The sequence below is a fragment of the Bos indicus x Bos taurus genome, chromosome 6, assembly GCF_003369695.1.
Source record: "Bos indicus x Bos taurus breed Angus x Brahman F1 hybrid chromosome 6, Bos_hybrid_MaternalHap_v2.0, whole genome shotgun sequence".
NCBI classification, from domain to species: domain Eukaryota; kingdom Metazoa; phylum Chordata; class Mammalia; order Artiodactyla; family Bovidae; genus Bos; species Bos indicus x Bos taurus.
The window spans coordinates 11,332,884-11,346,631 of record NC_040081.1 but is presented as its reverse complement, the minus strand read 5'-3'; the positions used below and the strand labels follow the sequence as shown (position 1 = coordinate 11,346,631).

General features: G+C 39.1%; 1 pseudogene across 1 annotated transcript; it reads left to right on the top strand.

The window, feature by feature from the left end:
• Positions 1–9,706: 9,706 nt before the first annotated feature.
• On the top strand, positions 9,707–12,702 carry LOC113894785 (annotated as a pseudogene). Its single transcript, XR_003511655.1, has 3 exons — positions 9,707–9,787; positions 9,918–9,978; positions 10,988–12,702. The product of XR_003511655.1 is annotated as a eukaryotic translation initiation factor 4 gamma 2 pseudogene (transcript).
• Positions 12,703–13,748: the final 1,046 nt, after the last annotated feature.

Below are 13,748 nucleotides of genomic sequence, written 5' to 3'. Positions count from 1 at the left end.
CTTTGGAAGGAATGATACTAAAGCTGAAACTCCAGTACTTTGGCCACCTCGTGTGAAGAGTTGACTCATTGGAAAAGACTCATGCTGGGAGCGGTTGGGGGCAGGAGGAGAAGGGGATAACAGAGGATGAGATGGCTGGATTGCATCATTGACTCGATGGACATGAGTCTGAGTGAACTCCAGGAGTTGGTGATGGGCAGAGAGGCCTGGCGTGCTGCGATTCATGGGGTCGCAAAGAGTAGGACACGACTGAGCAACTGAACTGAACTGAACTGATACCCACTTGTATAGTGCCTCAAAATACAGGATTTTATCATTAGTGTTAATAAACCTTATACCCTGAAAGTTCCTGAAGCTTCTGTGAAAATGAAACTGTGTTCAAATGCTATACTCTGTGAAATATAATTGCTCTGGTAAGTTTTGGAAAAAATTTCAACAGTGAAAAAAGGTGACATAACCTTCCATAAGACTTTCTATTTAACCCCTAGTTAATCAAACAAGAAAACTGACACTATTTTCCTAGCTTTCAAATTACACAGGACTTTATTTTCCTTTTCAAGTTCAGTATCGGGTCTGAGACTCTGTGTGGAAAGGACTAAGAAAATAAACAATATAAAGTTGATTGTGGTTGCACCTATTAAGTTTGTCTCTTACAAGGTTACTTTTCCTTCTTAGGTAGAATTAATTTAAATATTTCAGAAAAATAAAATTCTCTACTTACTAAAAATTTCTAAAAAAGAAGACACCAGTATTTCCCACCATTAATAAAATAATGACTGTTTAAAAGACTTAATTCACAGGAAAATTCTTCATTTTTATACCATCACTGGAATAAAATGAAACATCAGTTTTTGCACAGTAACCTTTAAATCTTAAAAAAAAAAAAAATCCTTTTACCCTTTTCCCCCTCAAAAGGTCCTAGCTTCTATAATGTGTTTTTTGTTCTTTTTTGAGATGTAACTAATATATGACATTAGATTAGTTTCAAGGATAGTTAGGGAGTTTGGGATTGATATGTACACACCGTTAATTTTAAACAGATAACCAGCAAGGACCTACTGTAAAACACAGGGAACTCTGCTCAATATTATGTGACAACCTAAATGGGAAAAGAATCTGAGAAAGAATTGATACATATATATGTAAATGAAAAAAAAATAAAATAAGATTGTACACTGCTAAAATAGTTGTTTTAGGTGTACAATATGATTTAATATTTGTTTACATTATGAAATGATCACCACAGTAAGTCTATATAACATCCATCATCACACATAGTAAAAAAAACTTACGAGAAATTTAAGATCTACTTTTAACAACTTTTAAATATTTAATACAGAATTATTAACTATAGACACCGTGCCATTCATTATTAGGAGATTTTATAACTGGAAGTTTGTACCTTCTGACCTCCTTTATATAATGAGTGTTTCTTAGTCAACTTCTCTGATTATAAGATAAAAAAGTACAACCAGATGTGACAACCTGGCTATTTTCCATTCATATTCACTATCCCATAATTATTTATTATTATATGGACAATATTCACTTCTTGGGTTTTAGTGGGTTCCCCACCCCACTAAATGGAATACTTTGCATTTCACATGTCGAGTTTTATTTCCTATAGGTTCTTTAGTTTATGAAAGTAATTTTGAGTTCTGAAATGCTAACTACATCATACAACAGAATGAGAGTCATGCCAAAAATACTAATATCAAAGCATTGTGAAAATTCAAAGAAGGGAAAGTTAATTTCTATCTATGTGGATCAGTATATTCACACAAGAGTAAAATATTAGCGACAGGAGATAGAATTTGTTGGGCAACATAGATGTTGGGAGAAAACATTGTATTAACAATGCAAGCAAATATACAAAGGTATGGGAATGCTGGGTATTTAGATGAAAAAGTAAATTGCTCAGTTAGCCATACATATAACATGCATAAGTTAAAGAGGTTGGAATGGAAGACTGTTGATATTTTATCATCAAAAATATAAAAGTATATTGCCCCCAGTTCTCATCTACATAAAGAAAATATACAAAATGCAATCTCTGGTTAGCTTTCTGAGGCACTCAGGAAAATTGTATTTAAAATAAGTTTTGATTATTTATAATAGGACAAACATTTTGAAACTACCTCTTTTAGAGTATGAGGGAAATTATGTAGAATTCTTCAGTGACACTTAGGAAAGCAATAAAATATTTATCAATCCACTTGTGTTGGGGTACCTACAGCATTCATATAATTTGCATCTCTTGCTGATAGTGGTCTATTCAGTTTAGGTATCTAGTTTAAGGATCAGAAGACAATTAACATTTAATTACAAGCTCATATGGCTTACCTGATATTGCTTCTATGCTATTAACTGCTTGTTTCAACTAAATGCTTTGCATCATACTGTTAAATCAGAGCAAATGTTGCTAAACAAGTAAAGTATGGCACAAGGGTGCTTTTAAAAGATTTGCAATAGTTTTTCTTAACCTATGTAATTTTTTTCAGGGTTATAGAAGGAGCAATTTTTCTTAAAATGTAACAGTTCTATAAATGACATAAATATTTTTTGGACTGAGTCATTTTTAATAAACATAAAGAGAACTTTTATTAAGATATACTAAAACCATCTACCATATAGAGAAACTTATATCCAACATATTTAACTTTTTATTCTCATTTTTACATGCCAAGATCCACTTTAAAATTTTATTTTGTAACTTTTCTTGCTTGTTCTAATATGTTTACAAACACTCTGAGGAATGAAAGAGGATATCAATATGTTTAAAATATACTAGAACTTCCCTAGCTTTGTCCCAAATGTTTAATCATCTGTATTTAAGTATTGTATATTCATTAATGCCATTTCTTCCATTTTCCTGTGCAAGATTTATTGCAATAACCTAAGTCCCAGCTTGTTTTCATTGAATTTTTAATTCCAAAAGGAAGCAAGACACAGCTAATATGAAAATGGAAATGCTGTCATATTAAGTAATTAATCTCTTAAAAAAGATGTATTCAAATTCTATTCCTACTTATCTCTCAAGGTGACAGAAAAAGTGCTCATGCCCGTCTGTCCTGTATGTGAGAACTTTCCCACTGAGCACCATCATTATTGGGGTGGGGTTTCCACGTGACTCAGTGGGGAAAGAACCCATCTGCAGTGTAGGAGATTCAGGAGACATGGGTTCGTTCCCTAGATTGGGAAGATCCCCTGGAGTAGGGCATGGCAACCCACTCCAACATTCTTGCCTACAGAATCCCATGGACAGTGGAGCCTGGTGGGCTACAGTCCCCAGGGTTGCAATGAGTCTGACATGACCAAAGAGACTGAGCATGCACACACATTATTGGGTTGATAATATCTTGAAAATCCAAGAAGTAAAAGATATACTTTGAGTATGTGAGTTTTTGTTATGAGATAAATTAGAGGTAATTTTGGCTTAGCTAAAGAGATATGGCCATAAGAGTGTTTCAGTTTGGTATACTGATTATATTTCTCCTAGGTACTATAAAAATTTGAAGCAGCAAAAAGAAGCAGCTGCATTTCTGATCAATTCTTAGTAATTAATGTTTTACTGAAAAGTAAGTGACCTGTTTTGATGCAACAACCTTAAACCCAAATAGAATTTACACCTGCTTCTTATCAAAATGAGAAAATGAGAATCATAAAGATCTGAGCCATTCATTTATTTACTTAAAAATTATTGAGTATCTACTATGTACTTGGCATTGTTCTTGGTGATAAGCTATAAATTTGAGAATGTTACAACTTTGCTTTGTAGTAGAGTAACCATTGTTACCTTTTCACTTTGCACCAGCTGGTACAGCTACTGAACACAAGGCTACTCTACCAAACGAAGTAGATTAATACTAGTTATTGGAGAATTTAGTAAAATGCCTACCAAATTCCATGGCTGTGAGTCCATTGCTACATTTCTGGTATAAGTTGGTTTTGTTGTCTGATGAGATATCATGGCAAATGGATGAGGCTTTCTGTAAGTCCACAGATGGTATTGCTGGCAGAAGGACTGTGCATGGAGATTGCCTATTGACATCAAGAATCTATGACCATCTCAGTAAAGCCCATTCTCTGTCCTTCCTGTATTAGAAAAGATCCAATACAATCAATTAGTCACCGAGACCTAGCTAGTTCCCATGGGGAATATCTCTTTTGTTCAAAGACTGAGTACTTAGCCCTGACTGTAGTCATATCAGTCTTGATGAATGAATGCCTATGTTCTTGAATGCACAAATAGCATCCATGCCACCACAAGCACTTCTTCCCCAAACTTTAGAAGTTATTAAGTAGTATGGGGTGATTGGGAAAAAGGGATTAACGTGCTCAAGATGGTTCATTTTGTCCATTTAATTTGAGATCGTCATACACATGCAATGATCAGAAATCAACTGAAGACTTACATGGGTTTCTCAGCAGGTCTCTGTGGTGTGCTCTGTACTTCTATCTACTCTTCTCCCTCCTTCTAGATGAATGCTAGACTTCTTCTCTCTATACTTAGACTCCCAGTTTTATCTCTTAGACTGCTGGCGTCTCCTCCTGGTTTCCCATTCCCTCTTCTGTAGTACAGAAATTCTTTCCAGGCAGTAACCTAGAATAATCATAGATATGGTATATATTTATAAAAGCAGCCTTAATATTCTTATCTTTTAATTGTATTGCCTAAGTTTTTGTGGGTTTTCCACTGAGATTTTTTTTTCTTTCTGCAAGTCATTAATTATTATTCTTGCTTCTTTGCACACTTGTTCATTTTTTATTGTATATGGTGTGACTCTGATTTCTGTCAGGTGAAACTCAATATAACCCCAGCCACTGTGGTGTTGGAGAAGACTCTTGAGAATCCCTTGGACTGCAAGGAGATCCAACCAGTCCATTCTGAAGGAGATCAACCCTGGTATTTCTTTGGAAGGAATGATGCTAAAGCTGAAACTCCAGTACTTCGACACCTCATGTGAAGAGTTGACTCATTGGAAAAGACTCTGATGATGGGAGGGATTGGGGGCAGGAGGAGAAGGGGACGACAGAGGATGAGATGGCTGGATGGCATCACCGACTCGATGGATGTGAGTCTGAGTGAACTCCGGGAGTTGGTGATGGACAAGGAGGCCTGGCGTGCTGCGATTCATGGGGTCGCAAAGGGTCGGACACGACTGAGTGACTGAACTGAACTGAACTGATTGTGCCCCAGAAATTAATTGCCTATTGCTTTCTGGTGATTCTTTCTTTGGTCTTTGTAATTACTTCTTATGAATAGACAAATCAGTACTTAAGCATAGACTCAAGGAAATCTTTATACAAAGCTCCAGAGCTCTTTTTACAAGACATGTAAAAGATGCTTTTGACCTTCAACAAATTTAGAATGTTGTGGGAGAGAGTTAAGAGATCTAATTGAATAACTACAATAGATTTCTTTCTTTCATTTTCCCCAAATATGCATTCCTGGACAGAGTAGCCTATATATATACCCAGAGGAATATGAGTAGATCATTCTAAATAAAGAGATGTCAACTGAGTGAATTTTTATTTCAAAATTTTAAAATATTAACTTTTTACAAGCATCAAAAGAAACTGGTGTTTTAAAATAGAGGATGGATTGATTGATTTGCTTATCTGGCCATGCCCCACAGCTTCTGGGGATCTTAGTTCCCCAACCAGTTATGGAACCAAGGCCCCCTGCAATGGAAACACTGAGTCCTACAATGTACCACCAGGGAATTGCCTAAATAGAGAATTTTAAATAGGTACAGTAGACATGATTTAGTTAAGATAACAATAAGAAAATAATAGACACTGTCAAGAAAATCAGTTGGCGATGTTAGGTGTGAAAAGTATTAGACACAATAGTCCATATGACATGAAACACATAATAGATTCAACAAACAGAATGTGTGCTGTGCTGTGCTCAGTCAACACGTCGTGTCTGACTCTTTGTGACCCAATGGACCGCATCCTGCCAGGATCCTCTGTCCGTGGGATTTTCCAGTCAAGAATACTGGAGTGGGTTTCCAAGCCCTCTTCCAGTGGATCTTACAACCAAGGGATTGAACCTGTGTCTCCTGAGCCTCCTGCATTGGCGAGCATATTTTTGTACCACTGAGCCACCTGGGAAGCCCCCCAAAATGGAACAGATACAGACAAAAAAGAAACAAGAAAGCTGGAAAGTCTAATTGGGCAGTTCTCCTAGAAGAGAGCATACAAAGATAAAGGAAATGTTAAAAATATGGAACCTACATAGAGAAATATCAGCAGCCATATAATAGGGATCACAAAAAGGGAAAAAATAGAAGATAATTTTTTAATAATGAAAAGAAATTTCTCAGTACTCTTGACTGGAAAATCCCATGGATGGAGGAGCCTGGTAGGCTGCAGTCCATGGGGTCGCTAAGAGTCAGGCACGACTGATTGACTTCACTTTCACTTTTCACTTTCATGCATTGGAGAAGGAAATGGTAACCCACTCCAGTGTTCTTGCCTGGAGAATCCCAGGGACGGGGGAGCCTGGTGGGCTGCCGTCTATGGGGTCGTACACGACTGAAGTGACTTAGCAGCAGCAGCAGCAGCAGAACTTAAAAAAAAAAGTGAAAGGTCTCAGATTAAAAGAATCCACTGTGACCAAAAGGAAATATTAAGAAAAGCTACATCTCAGTAAATTAAAAATTAAGAATACTGAAAAATTCTAAAATTTTCATAGAAAAACAGATCACTTTTAAAGGAAAAAAAGAAAAGATAACAATACTCTAAGAAAACAATGCATTAATACCATTAAAGTATTAAAAAGAACTTTCAATCTAGAATTTATATGTAGCCAAATTGCCATTTGAAAGTGAGGGTACTGTAAAAACCTTGTTAAGCATACAAGAACTAAGAAGTTTTGCCTCACAAAAATCCACATTAAAAACACTTTTAGAAGAAGTACTCAAGATAACTGGGCTTCCCAGGTGCTGCCAATGATAAACAACCCTCCTGCCAATGCAGGAGACATAGGACACATGGGTTTGATCCCTGAATAGGGAAAATGCCCTGGAGGAGGGAATGGCCATCCACTCCAGTATTCTTACCTGGAAAATTCCATAGACAGAGGACCTTGGTGGGTTACAGTCCATGGGCTCACAAAGCGTCAGACATGACTGAGGTGATTTAGCATGCACATACTCAAGATAAAGGAGAAAAAAGTCTCAGAGGTGCTCTAAGAAATTTGCTAATGAAAATGATTAAATACCTAGACCAAATTCATAATTTAAAAAAATTAAGACCAAAAGAAGAGAAACAGTAAGCACTCATTTCACAAGCTAGGTAATACTGAAAATCCTTCACGCTGGCCTCAACAGTAAGTGAACCAAGAACTTTGAGACGTACACGCTGGACTTAGAAAAGGCAGAGGAACCAGAGAACAGCCTTTTTTATGGTCCAACTCTCACATCTGTACATGACTACTGGAAAAAAAACATGGCTTTGACTGTAGGGACCTTTGTATGCAAAGTGATGTCTCTGCTTTTTAATACACCATCTAGGTTTGTCATAGTTTTTCTTCCAAGGAGCAAGTGTCTTTTAATTTCATGTCTGTGATCACCATCTGCAGTGATTTTGGAGCCCCCCAAAATAAAGTCTGACACTGTTTCCACTGTTTTCCCATCTATTTGCCATGAAGTGATCGGACCAGATGCCGTGATCTAAGTTTTCTGAATGTTGAACTTTAAGCCAAATTTTTCACTTACGTCTTTTACTTTCAAAAGGCTCTTTAGTTCTTCTTTACTTTCTGCCATAAGGGTGGTGTCATCTGCATATCTGAGGTTATTGATATTTCTCCCGGCAATCTTGATTCCAGCTTGTGCTTCATCCAGCCTAGCATTTCTCATGATGTACTCTGAAGATAAGTTAAATAAGCAGGGTAACAATATCCAGCCTTGACGGACTCCTTTTCCTATTTAGAACCAGTCTGTTGTCCCATGTTCAGTTCTAACTGTTGCTTCCTGACCTGCATACAGGTTTCTTAAGAGGCAGGTCATGTGCTCTGGTATTCCCATCTCTTTCAGAATTTTCCAGTTTATTGTGATCCACACAGTCAAAGGCTTTGGCATAGTCAATAAAGCAGAAATAGATATTTTTCTGGAACTCTCTTGCTTTTTCAATGATCCAGTGGATGTTGGCAATTTGATCTCTGGTTCCTCCAAATCACAAATTGGATTTGTCAGCAGTACACCTGGCCTTTTCTGCTACTATGAGTACTAAAGATCACCCTAGTGACTGAAACCAGCTATGTCACCATGACTTAATTGTTTTCTTTGGGGGAAGAGTGGGGCAGGAAAGGACAAGACAAGATCAGTAAATGATTTTACTATGGGCTGTAAGAAATTCCTGCTGCTGCTGCTGCTAAGTTGCTTCAGTCGTGTCTGACTCTGTGCGACCCCATAGACGGTAGCCCATCAGGCTCCCCCGTCCCTGGGATTCTCCAGGCAAGAACACTGGAGTGGGTTGCCATTTCCTTCTCCAATGCTTGAAAGTGAAAAGTGAAAGTGAAGTCGCTCAGTCGTGTCCGACTCCTGCAGCCTACCAGGCTCCGTCCATGTGATTTTCCAGGCAAGAGTACTGGAGTGGGGTGCCATCGCCTTCTCTGAAGAAATTCCTACAAATTCATTTATCAGAGATAGCATTCTGCTCATATAAGGAGATCATTTATTAAACAGTAGTTTACTTATCACTTCAGAACCTTCACCTCCCTGTATGCAACAATCCTAAACTGTTGTATCATAAATGTTGCCCAATCCTTATTATTCCCCTGCCTTCAAAGATCTGCCTAGACCTCAGAACTTCTAGATTTCCTCCTTTTGAGATATTGCCAAGACTCTGACTTTCTCACTATAGTGAGTTAAACTTCGTTTGTCTTTATTTACACGGGGTCTGATGGTACTTTCAGGAATTCGATATTAGGCATTTCTTGCCAAAGCCCCAACCAATGCTGTCTTATTACTTAAGCCTATGCATTTCCCTAATAAGAAAAGGAGAAAACACCCAGACAGATTCCATTTGTGTTGGTACCGGTAGTTATTTTCCTAAAGTGATAAGAAAATTTATTCTCTGTCTGACAAAGGGGGATATCTTCTTTAGAGGTGGGACAAGATGAGGAGCAGGTCTCTGGACTGGTTGTGTCCACAGAGGAGACATAGGGCTGAGGTTAGCTTAGTCCTTGGACTCTGGCAGCAGTCAGATTTAGCATATGGTTTTCGGTGGGGGGTGCGGGGGGGGCGTTAAAGAAATTTTTTTTTTGATGTGGACAATTTGTTTGAATCTTTATTGGATTTGTTACAGTACTGCTTCTGTTTTATGTTGTTTTATTTTTTTGACTGTGCAGCATGTAGGATCTGAGCTCCCTGACTAGGAATCAAACCTATACCCTCTGCCTTGCAAGGGGAAGCCTTAAGCACTGAACCGTGAGTGAAGTCCCCTAGAATATGGTTGTACGTGGATTGTCCCGTCTGCTCTAGTTAGGCCTTAATCTCAGATCACGGTCACATCAGGGCTTGCGATGGTGTGGGGAGTCAAGGGGGCAGAGAGTAAAGGGTAGTGTTGTCTCCCCTACATGCTTTGCACTGAGGCCCAGGCAGCAGTAAGGCCACTGCTCCAGGGAAGCTGATCAAAACGCAGTGACCAGAGGCCCATGCAGGGTCAACTGGTGTGAGACGCTGTAGCAGCGCGGATGGGCTCCAGTAAGATGGCAGAGGACTCCTTCCCCTTTCTCGAATATAGTAGGAGCAGTATTTTCGCCAAAGGAAAGAAAGTAGAAATTTGGAATACAGTTACAGAGTGATAATTAGAGCATTTTCTTTGAAGTTTCCTGTTCCTTTTGTCTGGGAAAGAATAAACCAGGGCCTACTGCAATCCTTGCTTTATCCTCTGTTTCCCTACAGATCTGTAGCTGCCTGAAGGAGACACTGCCGTCTCTCCCAAGGTGGAAGACTGGGGAAGGAGGTAGGTGATCAGGATGTCAAAAGGCTGCTAGATCGTTCTAGAGTTGTAATTACTAATGAGAATTCATGAATCAACTCCTCAGCCAGGGGCCCATAGGCAACTTCTATTTTGATCAAACAATTATTTATCCTGACACGGGTGGAACACGTGGAGAACATTTCAGCAACAGAACTTATTTCTTTTTTTCATTTAAAAGCAAGATGATAAATTATCTCAGGGAATTGTTCTCATTTTCCTCTAAGAATATATCTGTATATAAAAATAACATGTAAATAGAATACTATAGAGTAGATTGAGTATTGGTACAACTCTGCCTAACTGGAAATAACATTGATTTTTAAAATCTATTGCTTAGGGAAGGTATAAATAATCTTTGCTGCCAAATTATGTATTTTGTAATAATCCTTGTTTCAGTAGTCATCTTAAGTGTTGATTTCCTACATGGTGTGTTTTGTAACTAACGTTGGAAATGCAGGAGATCTCAGGAAAAGTTGTATTTCCCCCTATTTTTCAGTTACAAGGTTAACTACATATTTATAAAAAGAAGGCTGCATGTGATAGAGTGAGGAGGGTGTGAATCAAAGTCCCTGCCCTTTCTCAGCAATAAATTATCATGACCTTGGGAAAATCATTTAACCTCTGTGAAAAACAATTCACATTTTTGCAAAACTTGGAAGTCTTATCTAGATCATGGGTGGGCAAACTGTTTCTATAAACAGTAATTAATATTTTAGGCTTTGCAGGGTATCTGGTGTCTATTGCAACGTTTAGTTCTGCTGTCATAGTGCAAAAAGCAATCACAGGCCAGCAGCGAGTCGGAGCTCTATGGAGGTAGCGGCGAGTATCGGGTGGTGGTTGCAGCAGCGACTCTTCTGAGCCGTTTCAAGCCGGTTCAGACTCCTTCCTCCCCCTTCCCTCCCCCTTTTTTGTTTTCCGTTCCCCTTCCCCCTCCCTTCCCTGTCCCCGACGACCGGATCCTGAGGAGGCAGCTGCTGTAGCAGCTGCTGAGTTCTCGGTGAAGGTTTTTCATTTCTCCCATCCTCTTCCCTCCCCACCCCATCCATTAATATTATTCTTTTGAAGATTCTTCGTTGTCAAGCCGCCAAAGTGGAGAATGCGATCGCAGAAGTGGGTGCTTCTCGTTTCAGCGCTTCTTCGGGCGGAGGAGGAAGTAGGGGTGCACCTCAGCACTATCCCAAGACTGCTGGTAACAGCGAGTTCCCGGGGGAAACCCCAGGGCAAAACGCTCAGAAATGGATTCCTGCACGAAGCCCTAGACGAGATGACAACTCCGCAGCAAACAACTCCGCAAATGAAAAAGAACGACATGATGCAATCTTCAGGAAAGTAAGAGGTATATTAAACAAGCTTACTCCTGAGAAGTTTGACAAGCTATGCCTTGAGCTCCTCAATGTGGGTGTAGAGTCTAAACTCATCCTTAAAGGGGTCATACAGCTGATTGTGGACAAAGCCCTAGAAGAGCCAAAGTATAGCTCACTGTATGTTCACTTATGTCTGCGATTGGCAGAAGATGCACCAAACTTTGATGGCCCAGCAGCAGAGGGTCAACCAGGACAAAAGCAAAGCACAACATTCAGACGCCTCCTAATTTCCAAATTACAAGATGAATTTGAAAACCAAACCAGAAATGTTGATGTCTATGATAAGCGTGAAAATCCCCTCCTCCCTGAGGAGGAGGAACAGAGAGCTATTGCCAAGATCAAGATGTTGGGGAACATCAAATTCATTGGAGAACTTGGAAAGCTTGATCTTATTCATGAATCTATCCTTCATAAGTGCATCAAAACACTTTTGGAAAAAAAGAAGAGAGTCCAACTCAAAGATATGGGAGAGGATTTGGAGTGCCTCTGTCAGATAATGAGGACAGTGGGGCCTAGATTAGACCATGAACGAGCCAAGTCCTTAATGGATCAGTACTTTGCCCGAATGTGCTCCTTGATGTTAAGTAAGGAATTGCCGGTGAGGATTCGTTCCCTGCTGCAGGATGCTGTAGAGTTGCGAGAATACCATTGGGCTCCTTGCAAAGCTTTTCTTGACAATGGACCAAAGACGATCAATCAAATCCGTCAAGATGCAGTAAAAGATCTAGGAGTATTTATTCCTGCTCCTATGGCTCAAGGGATGAGAAGTGACTTCTTCTGGAGGGACTGTTTATGCCACCCAGGATGAAAATAGATAGGGACCCACTTGGAGGACTTGCTGATATGTTTGGACAAATGCCAGGAAGCGGAATTGGTATTGGTCCAGGAGTTATCCAGGATAGATTTTCACCCACCATGGGGCGCCATCGTTCAAATCTGCTCTTCAGTGGCCATGGGGGACACATCATGCCTCCCACACAGTCGCAGTTTGGGGAGATGGGAGGCAAGTTTATGAAAAGCCAGGGGCTAAGCCAGCTCTACCATAACCAGAGTCAGGGACTCTTATCCCAGCTGCAAGGACAGTCGAAGGATATGCCACCTCGGTTTTTTAAGAAAGGACAGCTTAATGCAGATGAGGTTAGCTTGAGGCCTGCTCAGTCTTTCCTAATGAATAAAAATCAAGTCTCTTTAAAAGAAACATGGTTTACTTGCACAAAACTGATCAGTTTTGAGAGATCGTAAATGCCCTTGAAGTGGTCTTTGTGGGTGTGAAACAAATGGTGAGAATTTGAATTGGTCCCTCTTATTATAGTATTGAAATTAAGTCTACTTAATTTATCAAGTCATGTTCATGCCCTGATTTTATGTACTTGTATCTATCAATAAACATTGTGATACTTGAAAAAAAAAAAAAAGCAATCACAGACACATGTCTAAATGGGCATGGCTAGATTTCACTATTTATAGACATTGAAATTTGACTTTCATACAATTTTCATGTCATGAACTATTATTTTCTTTCATTTCTCCCCCAACCATTTAAAAATATGAAAAGTATTCCCGGCTCATGAACTGTACAGAAAACAGGATATGGTCTGGATTTAATTCAGAGGCCCTGATTTCCTAACCCTTGAACTAGATCTCTGCTGAGAACAAAATTCCCTTTGACTTTGGTTTTCTTGGGGCTGAAATGGCAAAGGTACAGGTCAGTCTTGAGGTAAAGAAGTAAAATGAGAATCAAGATTTTAGAGAAGTTGCAGAAGATGTTATGATGGAGTAATGTTTTGGGAATGGTGCAACAAGAAACTAGCTGAGGAAAGGGACAACTCAGGGAAAAGAGTAACTCCGAGTAGTAGAGTTGCCTAACTAATGGCCAGAATGTGTAAGTAAGATATCTCTGGCTTGAACTGAAACAGAAGTAAACCTGGAAAAGAAATAGAGATAGGTAGAGACGACAATAAATATGACATTATATGTTTTTTCATGCATGTTTGTGTGTGTTAGCAATCATTAATACCCAGAACTATGCAGAAAACATTGTGAGTGAGTATGGGAAAAATCAGACATGACCAATATGTGCAAGAAAAGAGGAATAAGGTATGAACACAAGATGAATAAAAATCAAAACATTTTAAATGAGTTTATAAATGAGTTGTCTTCTCCTACAGCCATTTATTTATTTTTTAATTTAAATTTATTTATTTTAATTGGAGGCTAATTACAATATTATATTGGTTTCGCCATACATCAACATGAATCTGCCACGGGTGTACACGTGTTCCCCATCCCAAACCCCCCTCCCACCTCCCTCCCGGTACCATCCCTCTGGGTCATCCCAGTGTACCAGCCCCAAGAATCCTGTATCATGCATCAAACCTGGATTGGCGA